We start from the raw sequence: 22,652 nt of genomic DNA, 5'->3' as shown, positions 1-22,652 counted from the left end.
CGTCTTATATCCACAAACAATCAACATTTTGTATCAAATACAGTAAGACATGCTCCTTTATAGCATATATTATGAATAGTAGATCAATGTCGAAATAATTCAACGCATTTATTAACAGTAGCCTATGTCAAGCAGGTTTGACAAAATCACAACTCACTTATTATTAAGAAGCCTGCGCATATAGAGAGTAGACTTAATCCAGTAATGTTACCTCAAGAGATGACGTAATTTTGTAGGCTAATCCGGAAGTAAGCGCCGCGCTGGTTCCCTCGCCCGAAAGCCTATGCATTTTCCCCATAGACTTTTGGAAGATCGCCAAAAATAAGTTCTGTGGTTAGGTTTATGATGTTTACACGTTTTGTCTATCAAGATCATCTTTACAAATCAACACCACATTTGTTACTTTTGAAGCCGAAATACAATCGGCAGAAGTAAAAACTAACGCTATAAACAGACTACACTTAAGGTCGCTCCATATCAACGTCACCAGCACCAAGCCTCCGACAACTCTTTCAAACTTTATTAAAAATGTGTTCCCTTGTAAGTAATCACTCCGGGAATGAATCCGCATCTACGTTTTAAGAGATTTGTGCCAAGTTGCATTATTTGTGATCTTTAAATGCGCGATGACGTCTAACGTCCCCGCCAAAGGAAGTATAGTCACAAATTAGCAACTTGTAGGCAACTGCCGTTTTTAAGACACAATAGGCTTTCAAAAAATCACAAGTGGGTTATAATTGGTGTGTTTTATGTCATGAAATAAAAGGTGAAAATATTTAGACAGACTACCACAGACCTTATTGCGGGCGATATAGCAAAAGCCCATAAAAAAACCCATAGACTAACCGGAAATCCTAAAATGCTAACTCGCGTCGGGGTTTTACATACAAAATACGTCATCTCTGAGCATCCATATTACTTTGCGATGTTTGGTTGTATTAGAGTCCTCAAGTAGTTTTCTCCAGTCTGCTTGAATTTACTACTCATGTTTGGAAAGGTGCATATTCATGTAGGAGAGTAATGTTTTTAGAATAGAATAGAATAGAATAGCTTTTTATTGTCATTATACAGCCGTACAATTAAATATTTGAGTGTTTTACCAAGTCAGGAAACGCGTTTTCAATTCATTTCTACGGAAGCCGAAGTTGCGCTGTTAAGTGAATTATGAGATTGACGGTGGTGCAAAAAACAACGCATTCTGGAATTGGGAGGATTTTTGCTGTGTTGGAAACGTAATTTAATAAACATTACTCGTGTTATTTGATTAGACCATTTACTGTATTTAAGAATTGCAATAGCTGTAATTTGTACGCTAGAGGTATGAACAGGGATGCTTCAGTCTGGACCGACGAAATATATTGCCAAGCAAGAAGCCATGATGACATCATCAAACGTGCAGATGGTCTAGAATAGCTTCCCTATCGTCTGCCCAGGTGTAAAGTATCTAACGGTAATTCATTACACCTTTAGAAATAAAGAAAAAAATATATCGCTGGAACTGCATCTAAACAGTCTTCATTAGTTTACATGATCATTCCAAATCTGCTTGTAAGCATCCCAGCCACCTCATGAAACATTTCATAAACAAGTTTAAAGAGCACATGACCTCCTAATATCAGGGTCAACAACATCATTTCCAAAGTGGCTGCCTCTATCTGGCCAGTACAGTCCGTCTAATTAGAGCTAATGGACACTCATACACTGCTGTTGGTTCTTGACAATAAATGCCGGGAAGCTCCAATGATGTCAGTCCTGCCACTCGAGCGTCTGGAGGGAAGCTGTCCACCTCCATTGAGAACACAGATGATTAAGGACAATAAGACAACAGAAGGTTCATGCATCTATGGAATAGATTGTTTGTGCATTCGGGCTCACAGAAGGCTGACGTGTGTTGTGATGAAGAGCTCTGGACACGCTGCAAGTGATTACAAATGCAAACCAGGACCAACTCTTCATTATGAAAATTAATTTACAGTTTAACCTAGATTCACTTCCCTCAACAATCAACTTTTAAAAAGGTTAAAAAGTTTGTTTTAATTTCGTCAATATTTATGGTTCTTCAAAAACCTTTGAGAACCTGTTGCAAATGTCTTGTTTTGTTAAATCTTTAACATCACATATATAAAATGGACACATCCTGATTTGTGTTGAGTTGTTTAACGCGTCATATTTCTGAAATTCATTTCATGAATGTTATGGAAAATTAGTGTGTATTTGTATTCAGTTACTAAAACTCTCAATTGGTCAGACATTTACAAAACAATTACTGTATGACCTTAGAAATTTTTTTTAATGTGGATAACTGTATTTGAATGCAAATGACCTCAATTGCATACGCCTCTTTGGTTTGTGCAGTGTATTCCCTACCTCTGCCTTTATTTATCTGAATAAAATAATCTGCATTAGAGAAGGAAATAGAGTGCACAGAGTGCAAATAAGAGTTCAAGCGTGTTAAACTGAAGTATTGACAAAGTTTTGCATTGCACAAACAGTAATAAAAACATAATGTCCTGCTACAAATCTTTTTTTATGCTTTTCTGTGTAATAAAACGGAAAACTGAAAGGACAGATGTTTATACAATGTTTTGACAGATATCACTTTGAATCAGATTTTTGTTTCAATTTTTACTCGATTCTCGATTCTCATTGACTATTCAACATCAGAATGTGACACATTTCTTTTGTGAACAGCACATCCTCCAGGGTTACACCAGAAAATTCACTCAATGGCATAACAAACCAATGAACCTTTAATAAGGATGTTAGTTAAGTTGCATCAGCAGCCATCCTGAAACACAACTCTAGGAAAACTAACACTCATTAACAAACGTGTTAAAGACAAGTCAACTTGGTGGCTACAAATGACCTACTGGAGGGAACTTAAATACAAAAAAATCAGCTTTGAAGAATTATTTCCCTAATGGCTTTTTGCACAAGTGTTTGCACCTAAAATCGTTTCACTGTCAGTTCAACACTCTTACAAAAGACAAGCTGTGGAGGTCGGTCATCAATTTCTTTTTTGGCTCTCAAATTATGTTAGAAAAGAACAATAAGCAACCCTTTAGCTGGGAATGGTCGTTAGCTTTTGAATAAGAAATGGCAACTTATTATACGTGCAATTTTCTGAACGGACAAAAGACTCCACAACAAAGAACGTCCAGCCAAATGCTTTCAGACTTAAAAGGAAAACCGTGTTTGTTAAGCAAGACTTCTGGGAATTTAGAGAGAATGAGATCTAATTTCAGCGAGGTAATAGTTGTACAATTCCCACTTTAGACATTTCTTTGTTAAATTAGCAGATGGAGTCATTTGTTTCGGACACCGTTTAAGAAAGAACATTGATACTAAAGACTTTAAAAGGTCCAAGTTAAACCACTGCGAAACTCATTCTGGACAAACAAACTGTTGTCCAGGTGTGTTATCTGTGTTTGTATATGCCTGACAAGTAAATGCCAAAATACGGTTCTGCACAGCAGGCACCGGATACGCCGTGGCAGCCATTTAACGCCCTTCATACCAGCTGTCAGTTAGAGCCATGGAGCTCAGATTCCTTCAGTCGTGAAGACACATTGAGAATAAGCGAAGTGTTTGCGCGGGTTCAAACAAGCGCGCTCGGCTGTCAGAGTGCACGGCTCTGTGAGGGAGCTTCACTTTACTGTATGCCGCGGCCTCTGAAAGGGCCCTTCCTCCTGTTGTCACTCCACATCCATCCCGTCTGCCGCAGCGACTGACGTCTTACAAACAAACAAGTGACTGACCATCAACACCAGCGCTGTGAAAACTGTTCAGCCAGTTTTTACTCTTGTGCAGGGCAGTGAACCTAAAATATAAAAGTCATACCATCCAATTATTCGAAATGCTGATCAGCTTAACAAATATTAAAAGCATTCAAGGTTTACACTAAAGATACAATAAAGGTGCTAAGTGTTCTATGCAGCAATGCCAGAAAAGGTTGCCAGATTTTTGAAACAACTCCTGATATGCCACTCTCATACCTAAAATACATACTTTACAGTAAATGTTATGCATTAGACACTTTAATTAAAGATTTTTCTTTAATTTCAAGATTTTTTAAAAATCATCTTACCTTGAGATTACAGCTGATGAACAAAATCATGAGATCCGCCAATCTGTTACGATGGAAACGAAAACCAGTGCCGCCCTCACAAAAATGTGCTTACTTGGTCAAATCATACAGCGTCACAGTTTAATTATTCTTCGAATATACACATGTAGAGTAAATTAGTTCAATACGTGTATTTACTGTCGGTCAACTATATGTTATGAAAATATCAAATCTTCAACCTACTCAATCAGTTTAAAAATAACCAAATGTTGCTTGGATTTGGCAACCCTGAATAAAAGAACAATTTTTGGCTCTGCAAATAATTTTTTTCAAAGGATTTTAAAGAATCATTCCTTGCTTACTTTTTTATAGCCTGTAGAACCTTTTTACCAATCTTTGGGTTTTTTTTCTGGAAGCATACAATCTGACAAAGAATCCAAAAATGTGCATTTTCCTCAGAATGCTATTTATAGTGTACTAATACTAATCAATTTACTTTTGAATAGATAGAAAACGGTTGTACGCCATTTAGCCAGGGCTGGTAGGGTATTTAGATGGCAAAGCTATACCATTCTGGCGTTTACATCTACGTTTGTGTCCTCGTGTTGGTGTTTCTGGCCTAGCTTACACAGAAACTTGTCACAGGCCAAGACTAATGGTGCGTGTAGACTGAGATGTACTGTACATTCTCCAGCAGAGATACAGGCAAGCGTATGGCCTTTCATACTGTGCAGAAACACAGAAGACAGAAAGAGAGACAAAACAGTGCACCGCGGTCATGTTCCAGTGTAGAGATAACTGCGGATTATGATGGGTGTTAGCAAGCACCGGGGATGTAGAGGAGTTGTTTCCTTTAAAGGTGAGATGTGTGCAGTGTGTAATTCACATCATCCATTACATTTACAGGGACTTCAGCCCAGAATACATGAAAGTCTGCAGACTGGGAAAAAATAAGCACAAATAAGTCGTGAAAAATACCACAGCTGCTGGCGGACTGGCAAACTCACCAGTTTTTTACAACAATAAAAATATGTACAAAATTTTTCCCAGATGATGAAAAACTGTAGCATTTACTACATTATATGAAGGTGTTGTATACTGCAGTACAGTATATTAAAGTGATTACTACACTCTGAAAATGTACAGTATTTTGTAGTATTAGGATAAAACAAGTAAATACTATAGTATACTGTACTTTAATATTTACTATAGTAAGATTCTAAACACCAGAGTATCTGGGAATTTTATTAGTTTACTATAGTAAATAGTACTACAGTATTTTTATGTGGCATTGTAAATGTTCTATATTTGTCTATGATTTTACGTTGATTCTAATTTTAATATTGCATCTGTTTTGCGTTAGTCTTTAGTTATTTCTATGGCAGTTGTTTACCTGTATGTCTCTTTAAATATACTTCTCACACACTACTTCTGTTGCTGTGCTTTTAATTTCTCTATTGGTGTTAATAATATGTTTTGACACCATGCAAGAAAGGCTTTTTTAATTTCCATATTTGCTGAACAGAAACCTCAGATCTCAGACTACGATATCTGGTGCACACGTTGCAGAATCAGCTATGGATCTGCCCCATACTGTCATTCATCAGATGCTCCATACGCTCTACTCTTGTCCATGCCATAAAATCAATAAAAGTGACTGTAACTTTAAAATAAAGCACCAGAGTGGCACGTTGATCAGGATTAATGTTGCGTGATCGTGAAACATATGGCCTTATGAACTCATCGGCTTTGTTGATTTTCTGCGTGCCTCAAACATTGCGGGTTATTTAGTGATTTCTGCTTCATGTGCCTAATCGCAGCACACATCTTTTCCATTGACCTCTGGAAGCGGTCCAGCGGCTCAAGGATAATTAGACCTCTCCAATCTATTGCATCCTCTTGCACCCCGTCACTCATTTATCAACATGTGCCATGACATAACCAATAATGTGATGAGCTATTATCCAATAAAGGGGATTTTACAAATCTGATGTCTTGGAATATTTGGGGTGCATCGCTTGAGATTTCCCTGCTGAAAATCAAATCTAATGAAATCAAATCTCTTTAATAACTAAATTGTTTCTCCTAGACATGCGATGAGATTAAACAGAAAGCAAATGGAAACTTTTGCACCAGCTTGATTTTTGAGACCCCAGTAATCTCACGTAGAAAAAACGTTAACAATATTATCAGATTCTAAAAATCTCATGTTCTGAGCAATTGTATCCACAATTATATGATATCTGCATTTACTGTATAGGTCAACAATTGAGTTGAACTGTTTCTTCATTTACGTTTTTTTCATTTAGAAGATGCTTTTAACCAAATCGACATACAAATGAAAGAGCATTGATTCGCTTTCTATTTTCTTCCCTCTGAAGGAATCTAAAGGCAAAGTTAAGAACTTTATAAAAAAACACATCATTCAGATCCCCCAAACAACCTTTAAGCACAATAACTCCTCTGGGAATATTGTATAAATAAAGATGCTGGCCATTATTTCAAATATTTTAGTCATAAAAACTTTTCTAGTTGATATGAAGTGTCACCTATATAAAGTGCATGCGTTCAAAGCTCCTCCGGATTCGTTTACGGTAACTGACCCCACCCGAACCCGTCCCTGCCGTCTCCTTAACTCACTCCGACCCAAATAAAGCATCAGTGTAGCAGCAGGACGCTGTTTGTCTGCCCTCAGTGATTTCTGTGTTGTTCTAGCATGTGGGAACATCACATCCTTGATTACCACCAGCGTTTCTACGGGGACTATCCATCTCCCTGGCAACAGCACTGTTATGAGTATGTTTCTATGTTGCTCATTGAGCGAGCGTTAGTCGCTCACCTCCTACAGCAGCTCTGCTCCCCTGGATCCGTACCGCCCTGAAAGAACAATACATTACACATAAAGCAAAAGAAGCGATGTAAATAATTCATCGGCAAATAATGCTGTGTTCTGATCGCTCGAGGCGGCTTTATAAAGGACGGCGCTGTTTACACAAATAAATAATGCTTCTTTACCAATGCAATCACGGTGCAGCTTTTGTCAGCGCTCGTACTGTTTGAAAAACGTTCAAGTTGCATTGACGTATCTCAGTCAATAACAGTTCATCCATTCAATGCCAAACACTTTCTTTTCAATCCATTCAGATGGACTGTTATTCTGTCAAACGCATCTACTGTACGTTTGAGGCCAAAGATGTTTCTGCATTCACTTTTAAACGAGTCTCTGTAGTCATTAGAGACGGCGACTGTGGCACGGTGACGTGCCCCCAGCACAGCTGAGGAGTGGCAAGGGAGGGTCTTAGCATAAAGAACTGGTAATGTATGTAGATTCGGCTGTAGGGGCCATTCTTCGTTGGCGCGGTTTTCAGATAGGGCACACCTGCTCGCATCAGCCTAAATTATCGGCTTTGCTCTGTAGACTCATGCTAATTACACCCCGGTGATACATCAATGTGGATTGATTTAGCTTTGCTCCGCGGAGCACAAAAAGCCCTTTTAATCATTTTCCCATCTACCTCGATCTGAGGTGCACAGTCTTCAACAAGGCCACAGGAATGAGATACAGCATCCCAGAGTAACCACGCAGACGTTCCAGGACTGATTAGAGGCGTCACGTGAGTGTTTTCTCTGACATTCCAGTCATGGCGGAGGGTTTGTTATGAAATGCTCCCATGGTCACACATTGTGTAAGATGACCTTTAAAACGTGTTACCTCGAGGCAGGGTTTAATAACTTCCATAAGAAACCTTCAGAGCTGTATAAACCTATAAGACTGAGAACGGTTTCATTTACAGTAAATATGACAGACAAACAGGTGGGTACTGCCCTTACAAAAAGTGTGTACACTTTAGATTCATTTTATTAAGTATACTTTAGCAAACTACAGTATATTGTAAGCATACTTCATGTAGTAAGTACAAATACTAGCATTCTAGTGTACTATTTCAATACTTCATGTCGTAAGTAATTCTAGCATGCTAGTGTACTATTTCAATACTTCATGTCGTAAGTAATTCTAGCATGCTAGTGTACTATTTCAATACTTCATGTCGTAAGTACTAATTCTAGCATGCTAGTGTACTATTTCAATACTTCATGTCGTAAGTAATTCTAGAATGCTAGTGTACTATTTCAATACTTCATGTCGTAAGTACTAATTCTACCATGCTACTGTACTATTTCAATACTTCATGCCGTAAGTACTAATTCTAGCATGCTAGTGTACTATTTCAATTCTTCATGCCGTAAGTACTAATTCTAGCATGCTAGTGTACTATTTCAATACTACTTGGGACTAAGTGTAACAGCAATAAACTTTAATCCTCCTGTTTTGTTTGGGGTCAAATTGATATCCAACTTTGACATTCTCTGAAGAATACTCTGTTTTTTTTAAACCTTGAGTCACGAAAATAGTCAGCAAGAAATTACATTTATATGATAATAACAAAAATATGTGAAAATAATAATGATGCTTTCAGTTATGTTCTGGAACTATAGCTTAAATGGTATGAGGTTTTGTGATTTTTTTTAAAAGATCTTTAAAGCATCTACAGGTATAAGACTCAACAGCTTTTTAAGGTTTCTGCAGGACAATGTATACAAATATGTGACCCTGGACCACACAACCAGTCATAAGTAGCAGGGGTTTATTTGTGGCAATAGCCAACAAAACATTGTATGGGTAAAATGATCAATTTTTCTTTCATGACAAAAATCATTAGGATATTAAGTAAAGATTATGTTCCATGAAGATATTTTGTAAATTTCCTACCATAAATATATCAAAACTTTTTTTGTGAGTGGATGCAGCAAAATCGCTAACAAAAATGGCCAGAAACACGCCTACAAACTCAAGTTTGGTATCTATGTAAAGCTTAGAATTTCAGCTTTCAGGTTCATCTACACTTCACAACCTCATTACAGCGGTAAGCCAATACAGAGCGTTAAAACAAACCTGTTTCTTCTTAGCAACAGCCTGCTACAGCGCCTCTGATTAACAACTTCAAAGGCTATTTTTTCAATATAAAACAAAAATCATTTAAATGTGAGAATTTATTGTGCATTAAAACATTTGTGGGGTCTAAAATGGCACATAACAGGAGGGTAAAGAACTAGTTTACATCTATTTTCTGAGAAAGTGGAGTAAACGTACAGTTTTTTTTGTATAATGTACTTAAAGCACACTTGAATCTACTTTTTTGGAGAGGGTGTACTTTAGGTAGAATGGATGGCCAGCTGCTTCATTTACAGTAAAAATCATGATCAGATGAAAGTAAATATCAAAATATTTAGTTCTTCAAGATATTGAAATGTATTATGATAATTAAACTCATTATCATGCCTATCGAGAAACCTTTCAGACGACTTGTGAGGATGGAGCAATACTTAAGAGCATGATGATTATTAATTACGAGTCATTTGTGATGCTAATTTACCAATTTTACAGTTTATTTATACAGAGATTTTTCAAATAGCGTTGTGCAAATATTCTTAATAAATGTACGCCAAGTGATTTCATCTTTGACACACGTTTGATTATTATTTAATGTTATCTAATTTGATTATTATTTGAAACTACATCACAGTCTTGATCTGATTTAAAAAGAACAGCATTACTGTTTGCCTGACACAAAGCACTGAATCATAATCTAAATGAGTGTGTATTTAAACACAAAAATGCTGTCATAAGCGCGTCCGGTCCGTGAAATACACCTCGCTACTATTCAGCGTTTCGGCCATCAAATCCGAAACTGATGCAATATGTGTGACAGCTGCAAGATCGGCAAAATTCTGCTCACCAGGCTGCAAAAACACGGTCAAGTCCAGCTGCACATTTATCATTCTTTCTGAGAGGTGTTCTCTGAAAAATAATAACTCAGAGAACTTCTCCGGTGGCATTTCACTGAAGTCATCATCATTGCTTTTATGATTTACCTTTCCTTAATAATTACAGTGTTGGATGCAGTCAACGCAGGCCTCATAACTTCATGTTCTGCATCATAAAACAAAGTTAATCTTGCCTCACAGGCTCATTATTGGGCATGAAAGCTTGTGGCGCGCCGTTGCCTGTTGATAATTGTATTTGTTACGTGGACTCTGTAAAGGGCGTCTGCTCCAGCATGCTGAGATGCAGTGGAATTAGTTTTCTCCCCCGTGGCCATGATATGTCAGCTTTTGTGTGCTTTTTAAATAAGGAGTGTGAAAGTGAGATATCTTAGTCTGGCGAGTGTGTGGTCATTGGAACGATGGTGGTGAAATGTGATGCTCGGGCACTGTGGGGACCTGAATGTGTGTGTGTGTGGTTTTTTTTGAGAAGCTCCCTGGAGTTTCTATCGACTCCCTGCGGCATTAAGATATTGAGCGGGTAAAAGACGGCGTACGTGATACTGTGGTACGGGTGACTACGTTAATAAGGCTGGGGGAATTGCAAACAGTATTTGCTAAGATCAACAAACTGGTTAAAATTGTATTCTTCCTGAAGCTGTGTCCAGAGTCACCACGGACACCTGCGGTTTTCTGCTGAGACCTGATTAGGACCATGTCTGTGGGCCGGTGGCATCATGGGATTGCTGTGAAATGTACTAATGCAACATTGTTTTCCAAGTTTTCAGTTTGGCACTTCTGTTGTAGAAAAACACAAACTTTAGCACTAGCGTTAAAGGTATAGTTCACCCAAAAACGAAAATTCTCTCATGCATTACTCAACCTCGAGTTGTTCCAAATCTGTATAAATGTCCTTGTTCTGTTAATTAACAAGAAAGATATTTAGAAAAATGTTCATGAAATATTTCTGGGGCACCATTCACTGCTACAGTGGAATTATTTAAAATGGTGGTCAAAGGTGCCCCAGAAATCTCAGTTAGTCTAACATCTATCTATCTATACATTTGTTCTGGCATGGTTTAGCGATGTGTCTGCTCTTGTCCACTGTTGTCACATATCATTAACTGTTGGGGGGCTTTTCCAATGATTAACCTTCATTTGGCCTGTTATTTCCAGAAAATGTCCCATCATTCCGTCCTGCAGAGCTGTGGAAACTCCTGATGGGTGAAAGTGTGTGACCATCATCTGTCACACCAGATTTTTCACACCTCTGACTTATATCCTCTCTTTCTTCATATATTATCTTTCAATCTGCTGATATGTTGACAGATTTCAGAATTAATTATCGTTTTTACAGCCAGCGCCTGAAAAGGTGAAATTCCGACAATTTGGTCCCAGTACTGTGTTACGTCCTATAAAACGGATTCATTGTATGAATGTCAATATAACCGCATCTGTCACAACATTGTAAGCTCAGCTGGAAGTGACATCTATTAAACCGGACCGAAATGTGCTCAAAAACAGATTTCATAACAGATTTTGAGTGGTTTCTGTTTGTGCAAAACTCACCACTGATGCCAACGTGCTGTGGATTGTTTATTTGGAAATGCTTCAGTAAGTGGTTGCTAAGGTGTATAGGTGGTTGCTAGGGCATTATTGCTACAGTACATGGCTGTGTTCTGGGTGGTTTCTTAGTGACCTAAGTAAAAACCATAATGATATTCTGATATTTCGGTCCTTAAATATGCCTCTAGTCTACCAAGAAATAAGCATGCAAAGTCCAATCACACAAAGAAGCACACATTGTAGAATCAACGTATGTTTTCTTGAACGTAATAGTATGTTAACTAGAAAGACACGAAATATTTCTTTACATCAATTCCAAGCTGAACAAAGCATTCATTTGTGTTTTTGATGCAAACAGAGACCATCATATAAATAGCACCAGACAAGACCGTTTGGGTCCTACTGAGATCTGCAGATGGCAAAAATGACTGGTAAGAAAGTAAATTAAATATTGTTTATTTATTATTATATATAAATCACAAAAAGTACTATATCCAAATATTATTCGCTGTTGAAATATTATGATCAATAAGTCATGGCACATTACTTTAACTCATCTACTTCAGCATTATCAAAATGAATTTAATTCATTAAATTTAAAATAGTAATTTGATTATACTCAAAAACTTAAAAAGGCAAGTACAAATTTATTACTATATTTAATTCAATTCTAGTGCATTTGAATAATGATATGATATATAATATTTTGTGTTGATTGTGGTTAAAGCAAGTGAATATGTCAAAACAGAAAATACAATTGGTTAAAGGGGGGGGGTTTGTTCCAAATGTGTTTCATGCATTCTGACTCCTTTTCAATGTTAAACATGGTCAACTTGTCAAAAACGAGTTGGATGTATGACGTAGTATTTCTGTGCACGCCCACGTGTCAACCAGCGAGAGTCAGAGAAAGAGCACGCTCATCAATGTGCTTCGCAGAAGTTCAGCTGTGTTTGTTTGTTCACTGCATTTCGTTGAGGAATGATATACAAACGGTGGACATAACGCTGTATTTGGAGATCGTTTGAAACTGATAGATGGATTAGTCCCAGCGCTTCAACTGCACGCGGTGAGTCATATGTCTGTGTTTTGTTGGCAATCGGCGTATACGTGCATTATGTAAACAATACAAACTTATAGTGAATCAACAGTTATGCATTGATAATGCGATGATGTATTGTGTGCTCATGCTGTAGTTCCGCCTCCCTGCACGCATCCAGGGGCTCGCCTGTTTTCACAAATAATCGTACAGCTGTATAAATTTGATCAAACTAAAGTCTCGTAGAAGATACGAAGTATGCGCTACTCTACAGGTAATCACGATTAATATGAGATTAGCAGAAACTGCGTGTGTTACGTCCGCTTTAATTTATTATAGAAATATATGAAGAGTTTCGTTCCAAAAAGTGCTAACTCCGTTTTTAAAAAATATTAAAAATCATGTTTTTTTACTGTGCATTTCCATTAATATCAATCAAACTGCAGTTGGTTTGTTTTGATTTAAGCCATAATAACTAAAAAACAGAGTTATCTCATTTTGGAACCAAACTCTTTATATACTTTTTTAATTCAGGCATTACTTCAAATAAAACCATAAAAGGTTTGATTTGTTTCAGAAGTGAGCATTTTCACAATACTGTATATTCATGTTAAATCTAATACATGTAGAACATATGGTTACTGCCATTACAAAAGGTAACCTACAGTATTATAGTGAAGTTTATGCAATCTGTTAAACAAACAGTACACATTTCGGCAACAGGATTGTATGTCATTCAACTATGAACCAAACTTGTTTTATTTATCTTAAACACACCATGGCTTCTCACACTAAACATAAGGCTTTGTCACGACTCTGCCACAAGACCAAGAAATCCATGACAAGATAAAGCAGATTCGTGACATATCTATACAACATATTCAAAGTCCATATACCACATAACATTTAAGATACTGACTTCTCTGTTTTCTGCAGACCATCCTCCAAGACTCCAAGGCTCAGATTTTTAATGCATCATGTGTCCTTGGACTGACCCATCCATTACAGCAGAAAGTGCTTGCGTTCAGAGAAAGAAGCGACCTCACAATGTGGTAGCAAACCCTGAATCCTCCTCTCCCGCCTGCATGGAAACGTTAAGCCTGTCATCAATTCTTATTAAGTGACAACTGAAGGGCCCATTAGACACGCAGGGCATCATCATATTCCTTGTGCCTTTGCCTGTTTATCTCCAAAATGAAGAACATGCGAGAAACGCGCGTAAAGGGTAAACACATTTTTCCGTGTTGGGCACGCCAGCACACGCCACACGCTGTCCTGAAGAACTGTTTTCCTGGGCTTACGTGACGGTTACCGCAGTGGAAAGAAACGTGATCTATTGGGCCCTTGAAATTTCATGCCTCTTTGAAGTCTCCTAAAGCAGGGCACCGGATTCTGAGAAGCCTCTTCATTCAAAGTAACATTGAGATAATAGCCGTTGAAAGCAATTACAGATGTTATGAGTCTTCATTAAAAGGCCATTTGCATGAATTGCATCGTTAGCTGCACTCCGCAGGAACAAAGTGCTTGTTTCAGGACACAGAAAACTACACCGACATACTTTTCTAGCATATATGAAACAAATGAGAGAGATTCATCAGGCTCGGACAAAACTTAGAATTTTTGCATTGGCTTCGTTTCTAATCGTGAGTGGAGGTTGAATTGAATCGGTCGAGTTTCACAGCAAGAGTTTCATTAAAGCAATGGGTTAAGATTAGGCTGCTTTGACTGTCCGGTTACCCCGTGCGGACAGATTCTATAACAGGACCATTATCCAGGCAAAAAAGCACCTGTCTCCTGGAAATGTCCATTTAACTATATTTAGTTTAAATGCAAATGACATTTCATTTCATAATAGTCATCATCAACTTTAGCTCTAACATGGACAGATCACCCAGAAGTGAAAATTCTTTCATCATTTGTTCCCCCTCGTGTCATTCCAAACATGTATGACTTTCTGTCTTCAGCAGAACACGAAAGAAGATATTTGAAGAACGCTGGTAACCAAACAACATTGGACCCCATTGACTTCCATTGTATGAACACACAACCACATGAGACTGATTTCCCAAAATATCTTCTTTTGTACAGAAGAAAGAGTCAAACAGGTTTTGAAGGATGTGACAACTCCTCACAATCTGTTAATTCCACAATGGAAAATATAATCTCAAAATGAAGACCTATGAAAGAGTAACTGTATAATTTCTCTGGGTCATACACACAGAAACATTCACAGGGGAAGGATTTGGGGGTCAAAAAGAATCATTGATTGACCCGGGTAAATAAAAGCCCAGATCCAAATCTAAATCGATTGCATTGTGTGCTGATAATCTTTATTTACTATCAAGATAAATAAATCAATAAATGCAGCTGCCTCTCCTTCATAAGGGGACATATCTTAGCAAAACCTTTCCCTAAGACGAGAGTTAATGTTTTCTGAATTATTCTAAATTAGTTTACATATTTATATCCCCCCCAAAACGTAATGGGTTTAAGAGTTAGAAGATTAGCTTTATAGCTACTTAGGCTTCCTGGAAAAAGCCAGCCAGATATCAGCCAACCAGCATATCATGTTTATATTATATCTCTATTATTTCATGCAAATATGGAAAAACATTGAACATTAATTCAGCGGCCAGAGGCTCTCAAAGGGAATTCTGTAATCTTCACCTCATTTCTGTTCAAAGATTGCCATCAGCGTTCAGGGACACACTGGATTATATGTGAAATAATATTTAAATTCCAAACCAACGTCAAATTGAAGAGATTACAGAGATTCTTAACCTTGGGCCCACAAGGTTATTTCTATCCAGCATGTCTTATGGTACAATTTTCATAATTCAGACATAATTCTACATAATTTATATAGCAGTGGATTGGAGATACTGAATATATTAAAAATGCAGTATTGTTTGAGAAACTGGCTCATTTTGAAGTTCCTTTACATGAAACTGCGAAAAAACTAAATGTCTCATATAACCTTTAAGATGTAAGATCATAAGAAATGCCAAGAGAGGTTGTGTGTACCATATATCCTAACCATGAGCGATGGGTCAAGTTTATATTAACATGGGAACTTGTGTCCATTCTTAAAGTAAAAACGCAGTTCACAATAACGGCAAATCACAATCAGTGTTGGGTGTAACTAGTTACTAAGTAATTTGTTACTGTAATTTAATTACTTTTCCCTTGAAAAGGTAAAGTAAGGGATTACTCTTGTTTTTCTGCAAATTTATTACAGTTACTTCTGATGCAATAAAACTAAATACTGTGTGTAATATATGTGTGTGCAATAGTGGAACTGACATCAAAATTCAAAGTCTAACTTTAAAATTCATGCTTTAATGTCGCAACATGCCACACGAGCTGTTGTGGACTGCCTTTGACTTCTTCCACGTTCCAAACCAGGTAACAAAGCTGATTAAGGCATATTTTCAGGATCTCCAATTCTGTAATACCACACAGGATAGTACCACCAAGTGGCAACAGCTGGAGGTTGGCATAATGGCAGGTTGCACAATTTCACCACTGGTTTTCACAATGGCAATAATCCGGGCATCACGTTGGGTGGTTGGAGGAGAGCGTTTGAAATATGTGTTGCGCCTACCTCCAATCAGGGCATACATGGATGACATGACAACCATCACAACAACCAAAGCACGTACGAAGCGGCTGCTGGATAAGCTCCAGGAGAACATTAGTTGGGCACAAATGCAGGTCAAACCCAGCAAATCCCACAGCATTTCTATTGTCAAGGGCCGGCTTACCAACGACAGGTTCTGTATAAAGGGTGAGTCCATACAAATGGTCACGGAAAAGCCCATCAAAAGCCTTGGACCATGGTACACCGCAGACCTTAGAGATGCAGAACAGGTGGAGCAACTCAGGCAAGAGACAGCCAGTGGACTCAAGAAAATCAATAATACAGCTCTTCCTGGGAAGCTGAAACTCTGGTGCTTCCAATTTGGCTTGTTGCCACACCTGATGTGGCCAATTTCACTGTATGAGCTCACGGTGTCTCACGCCAAGAACCTGGAGAGATTGGTGAGTACACAAGTGAGGAAATGGCTTGGGCTACCAAGATGCCTCAGCAACATAGGGCTGAACAGGAATGGAGCTTTCTCTCTTTCCATTTCAAGCCTTGTGGAGGAACATAAATGCACCAAAACAAGGTTAGAGATGATGCTCAAAGAATCCTGTGATGCCTGTGTAAGAGATGCTGCTCCAACAGTAGTGACAGGGAGGAAATGGAACCCAACAACAGCAGTAGGAGATGCAAAGGCAGCCCTCAGCCATAAGGACATCATGGGACAAGTTCAACGTGGTAGAAGGGGACATGGTTTGGCATCAACCACACCCACATGGCATCTGGTAGTGCAGGAGGTTTGGCGTCAAGAGGAAGCAAGTAGATGCACCAGAGCGGTCTCTCAAGCCCAGCAAGGCCGTTGGATGAGCGCACCGACGAACCCAGTGAAACCTCAGACCTCGTTCCCTTTTCCATTCATATTCTTGACTGCTCCCCCTGTCATGCATAAGGCATGGAAAATGTCCTATTGGGCAATTCAACTGTGCTGAATTAGTGGGATTATAACACCTTGTCCTATTAAGCGAATATAATTCTCTCATTGTATACATTGGTCAGTTAATAATACTTCTTTATGTAGTTTAATATTATTTATTTGAATGAATTTAAAGAGCCGTTTCATGTCTATCCTTGAATCACTTAAATAATCAAGGTTGATGTAGGATTTAGAAAGTAATAAGTAATTAAATACTTTTTGAGAGAGTAATTTGTAGAGTAATCTAATTACACCATTCAATATGTAATTAGTAACTAGTAGGGGTGTAACGGTATGCGTATTCATACCAAACCGTCACGAGCTGTCGAGGGGGAAATTCCAAAATGAAGTCATCATTTCTATGCCCTACTCCCTTCGAAGGGTAGAGCCCTCAGAGTTTAGACTTTGGAGTGAACAAGGCATTTGCGTGCCATTATGTAGACGTGTGGAATGCACTTGGCAAAGGAAGCGACGTAATTTCTTCACTATCTTCAGCTGGCATGTTCCCGTGACAACGAAGCATTGTGTCCGTCAGCAGATGTCGCTGTTTTAAGGGCATAACTTAAGACTAAAACCTGTTTGCAAATAAACAATACATTTTATATTTTAAAAGTTTTTAAAATATGCTATATAATATATAAACACTAATATATATATACAACTTTTCAAAATATAAAATATGCCCTAAAACATGATTTGCATTAGATAGTTCTTCAGCTCTGCTTTGAAAAGACTGTGATATATCATTCTGTGAAGCACCGGTGTATCCCTTAATAAATGAACCATGCTTTTATAATGGTAGAAGTGTAAATGTTTTTTTTTTTGATGGATTAATTCTATACAAATATAAAAGGTAATCAATGGTTACTGTAATGAAATAATGGTAAATTAAGACTATGATTTTAACAACAAATACTTTCAAGCTTTGAAGTGATACTCCACCCAAAAATTAAAATTCTGTCATCTTTACTCACCCTCAAGTTGTTCCGAACCTGTATAAATTTCTTTGTTCTGATGAACACAAAGAAAGATATTTGGAAAAATGGTTAGCAGCTGACATTTCTGGGGCATCTTTGATTACCATAGTAGGAAAAATGATTGTATCTTTTTGTTCTGTTGAACACAAAAGAAGATAATTTGAAGAATTTAGGAAAGCAAACAATTTTACCTTGAAAACCATTTTAATTTTTCCTACTATGGTAATCAATGATGTCCCAGAAATGTCAGTTGCTAACCATTTTTCAAAAAATCTTTCTTTGTGTTGAACAGAACAAAGAAATGAAGGTTTGGAATAATTAAGGGGGAGTAAATCATGACAGAATATGGTGGACTATACCTTAAACAATGTTTTCTATCCCAAAAGCATGGTTGATTTTCCTAAGGGACACGAATTGGGGAAATGCCTTGTTTCTAAATTAAACCCTAACAAAGAGTCAAAAATGATCAGTACTCATACAGTCAGACCAAAGAAAGTCTATAAGACACTCTGCACCTTTCCGTATATGTACAATAAAATAAACATTTTTGATAGACCTCCTTTGGTCTGATTGTAGTATTTCAGTGTGCAGACAACTTTGGCTGTTGGTTTGACATTACTCTTTGAGCACATACAATTCTTTTTTCATGAATTTAAATACTAACATTCAAAATGAATTCCAAACAGCACAATGCTAGTGTCAATGTAAAAATGGTCAAATGGTAAATGGTCAAATAAAATCAGTGTATCAATATATCTTTAGTAGTGAAGCGTGATTATAACGTCATACATTCAGTTTTACATTCTCTTTAGAACATTCCGGCATCCGCTGAATTCTGGAAGAAAGGAATTTCATCGCTCACATCTCCAGAGTGCCATCATCAATCCCACGATCCACCTGGAGAAATGCTCGCTCGCTCGCCTTCACTTAAACAGCTCCAGTGGAAATGATAATTGACTTTTCTACACTGATTTGTATGCAGAGAATATCCTGTCTTTGCAAATAGCGTCTTTGTGAACACTGCCTTTCATCACTATGTGAACATTGTTTCTTTACACTTTCTATCATGAGGAGTAAATAGTATAGAAGTGTAGAAAGTGACTAATTATTCAAATTTCCTCCAATGCATTGCACACCCTTCTTATTAATGTTGCATAGTTTTAATATTGTGTATTATATATACAGTAATATTGCATGGTATATCCTATATTACTGTACTGTAACTGTAATGTCTTCACAAGCAGCATTCATGGTATCTAACAGAGACGTCTGATTTTGTGGCCGATGGTCGTGTACTTTTCACCTCCATGCTGAAAAAAATGTGGGCAAACTCCATATGAAGCATATGCTTCCAAATATGCTTGATTGGTTGGTTGATTGTATTTTGTGTTTTACATCAATTGGCAGACAATTTGTCAATTTAGCGGACATCACAAACTTCCCATGTCATAGATATTGACAGAATATTACATTTATGCATTTGGCAGACGCTTGTATCCAAAGCGACTTACATCGCATTAGAGAAGAGATTGACCATTTCACTGAGAATCAGCTAATCAGTTTTGATCAACAAGCTATATGCTTTTAGTTATTGTGCAATTTGTTGAGAATAGTTTTGCACACGTGTGCCAAAACACATGCAATTTGCCTAAATCAATAAGAAACTCAAGTCTGATGTGAACAAGAAACTACCTGTGTGTTCAGAGACCCAAACTTATTGTTTTGAGAAAAAAAACTCTCATTCGAGAAATGAGCCAAAGCGATTGAGAAAAAATGTAATGCATTATTATTATAGTATATATATGAGTGTATATGACCGAGAGGGTTTCGTTCATAGTTTAAAGGGCTTTGTGAAACACTGCTGTGAAAGAAATAAGAGCTGCACTCAAAGATGGTATGTTAGTCTGCCAGTTCAGGCAGGGGCCGAATCATCCGCCCTCACAACACATTACCAAACCATGATTCCATACGCTACTTATCAGAATATTCAGCTGGGATTCCTGAAAGTCTTCTGGCATCACGACTTTATAGGGTGTCCAAACATAGCATAACAATGATTTGTTTGAGCGACAATTTATGTACAAGTTTAAGCTTCTACATGAAATCCAAGCCCATAAAATTCTAGATTTCTATATTTGCATATGAAAACGTGGATCATACTTACACATAAATAAATTTGCAGCGATGATGCCAGGTTTTGATGCGTTGTCAGGGGCCATTCAGATAGAACGCGTCTCTGCGTCTAAAAACGTAAAAGTTGAATTTTTTTACTTGACACGGTGTCATAAAAACGCGGCGCTCTGTGCGAGGCGCTTCAAATAACGCGAGAGGCGAGCGTAACGGTCATGCACGTCCGTCAAACGCGTTTTTACATAGAAAAACAATGGGAAAGTAGCGCATTGGAAAGGAAAAATGCGTTCTGTCTGAAACGGCCCCTCGGGGTGTTTTAAAGTCCCCGTGAACCGGAAGTTGCGATCGTATTTACTTCCGCATTTTGACGCATTTCCGAGTGAAATGGAATTTTGAATCAGAAAAAATAGTGGGCGTGGCTTTCGTCTTTCTCTGCGATTTGATTGGATGTATAAAAACAGCCGCTGCATTTTGTAATGGAACTGGCAGCAGACTGACAGTTGAAGGGGAGGAGTTAAAGGATGTTCTGCCCAAGCCGTGTAACATACGTCATCTAAAGCCCGATTTTCACTTCTGTGTCGGACCTACACCGTAGCCTCTATGCCGTAGGCTACGTGTCGGTTTTCATTTATACTTCTACGTCGTTGTCCGCGTCGACAGGCAATGACCACTAGGCGTCAGTGTCCACGCGCGTGTTGCTTGTGTAACCAAGACAAGAGCCGAAGAAGAAGCAGCTCGTTTGAGAAGCATTAGCAGTGATAGTGGTAAGTAAACAGTCACTTTTGTTGCAGATTTGAGATAAATACAGAAGCACAAATAATTTACTTAGATAATTCATTCGGAAATGCGTTTGAGTAAACATGACTCTATCGCAGAGTTTTTTGACCTGAGGGAGGGGTTCAAACAGACCAATCACAGCGCTTGCTTGCGCGTCAGGCTACGGCGTAGGGTACGCGGCTCCTCGTAGGCTACGGCATAGGTCCGACGCAGAACCATAAATTGGGTTTAAGATGGATAGTCATTACTGGATTGAGGCCACACGATTTTTAAATAGAGAATGATCCACGTTGATAAAGTATTTACAATTAACGCTGCAATATTTCATGAAAAAATAGGCTTAGTTATTGTTAATTTCATTGGGACTTTACGTAATACTGTTGCTAAGGAGCTGTCGAACTTTCAGACAAGGTTGCTAAAAAAAATCTAATGATCTTTGGAAGAGCAATCCTTAAGCAACAACAAATTAGGAAGTGAATCAGACTTAATATTGATCATCTTGTAAATTAAACGCACTCTCCACCGGTGTAGAATTGTCTTTATCGGTTATGGACAAACAAAAAAGATCCTCCCCACAGTTTAATAGATTTATTTTTCTGTATCTCTTTCTTTTTTGGTCTGTGTGTGGGAATAAAATTAGAATGGCTGTGTGCATATGAAGAGACAGAAGTGAATGTGTTGTGAGAGGGAGTTATTTGTTCAGGCAAACACCGTTAGTCGGCCCACGCGGCCTGATTCCTGTGAATGTCTCTCATTCTGAAAGCAAAGAAACTCAGACAAGAAGGACATAATTGCGTAGTGGTTGTTACGTCCTTAAATGAAGGAAAATTTTCCGTCCGGAGACAAGAGATGAACAGCGAAAGCTGCCAAACTCGTCCATCATCCTGAAGCTGATAAATGACTGAATTATAAGTCGTTGGGTTTTCTGTACGGACTGTTCTGGATTTATTGAACACATTTGAAAGGTCTCAGTGTATCAGAGGAAATGTTATTGCTCAGAGATTGCTCTTTTATAGCTCAGGAGACTTGATGGAGTTCTTCGATGTCATCAACTTAGTCTAAGACGTTTCTGGGTCATTTTCAAAATATGGTCACAAACCTGTCCCTACACTTTACAGGCATGTAAAAAGCTTCCAAATTAAAAAAATCCACCCGATTTAGCCATCAATACGCAACTCAGCGCCTTTTTATAATGATGATTTTTATTTAAGTCTTTATAGTTTTGTAAAACAAATTCTAAATTAATTTGAATTTCATTTGTACTTGAAAAAACACATGTCCCCCTCCCTATGTTTAACTCTTTTATATGGTGCATAAACATTTCTTTTTCATTATTTTTTTAAATTAAGTTAACCAATTAAACACAAGTACAGGGCCTAATAAATGCATAAAAATTAGGGATGTAACGGTTCAAATTACTCACGGTTCAGTTTGTGTCACGGTTTTAGGGTCACGGTTTCGGTTCGGTTCGGTTCGTGCTATGTTCAGGGAAAAGGGACTACTGACAAATAAAAATAAGAACAAATAATCAAGCTACAAGTAACAGCACCAATAAAACAACAGAGCAAAGCAGAACACCCGGGTGATGAAAGCATAAAGTACTGTACAGCATACGTCAATCCTACTGAAATTTGTCTACGTTATTTGATTTGTTGTAGGTATTAAATGTGTATCCATCGACAAACATACATTAGCTAAACTTTGTCAGTCTGTTTTACGCA

The sequence above is a fragment of the Triplophysa rosa genome, linkage group LG17 (assembly GCF_024868665.1).
Source record: "Triplophysa rosa linkage group LG17, Trosa_1v2, whole genome shotgun sequence".
NCBI lineage: Eukaryota > Metazoa > Chordata > Actinopteri > Cypriniformes > Nemacheilidae > Triplophysa > Triplophysa rosa.
This window is presented reverse-complemented; position numbering follows the sequence as displayed.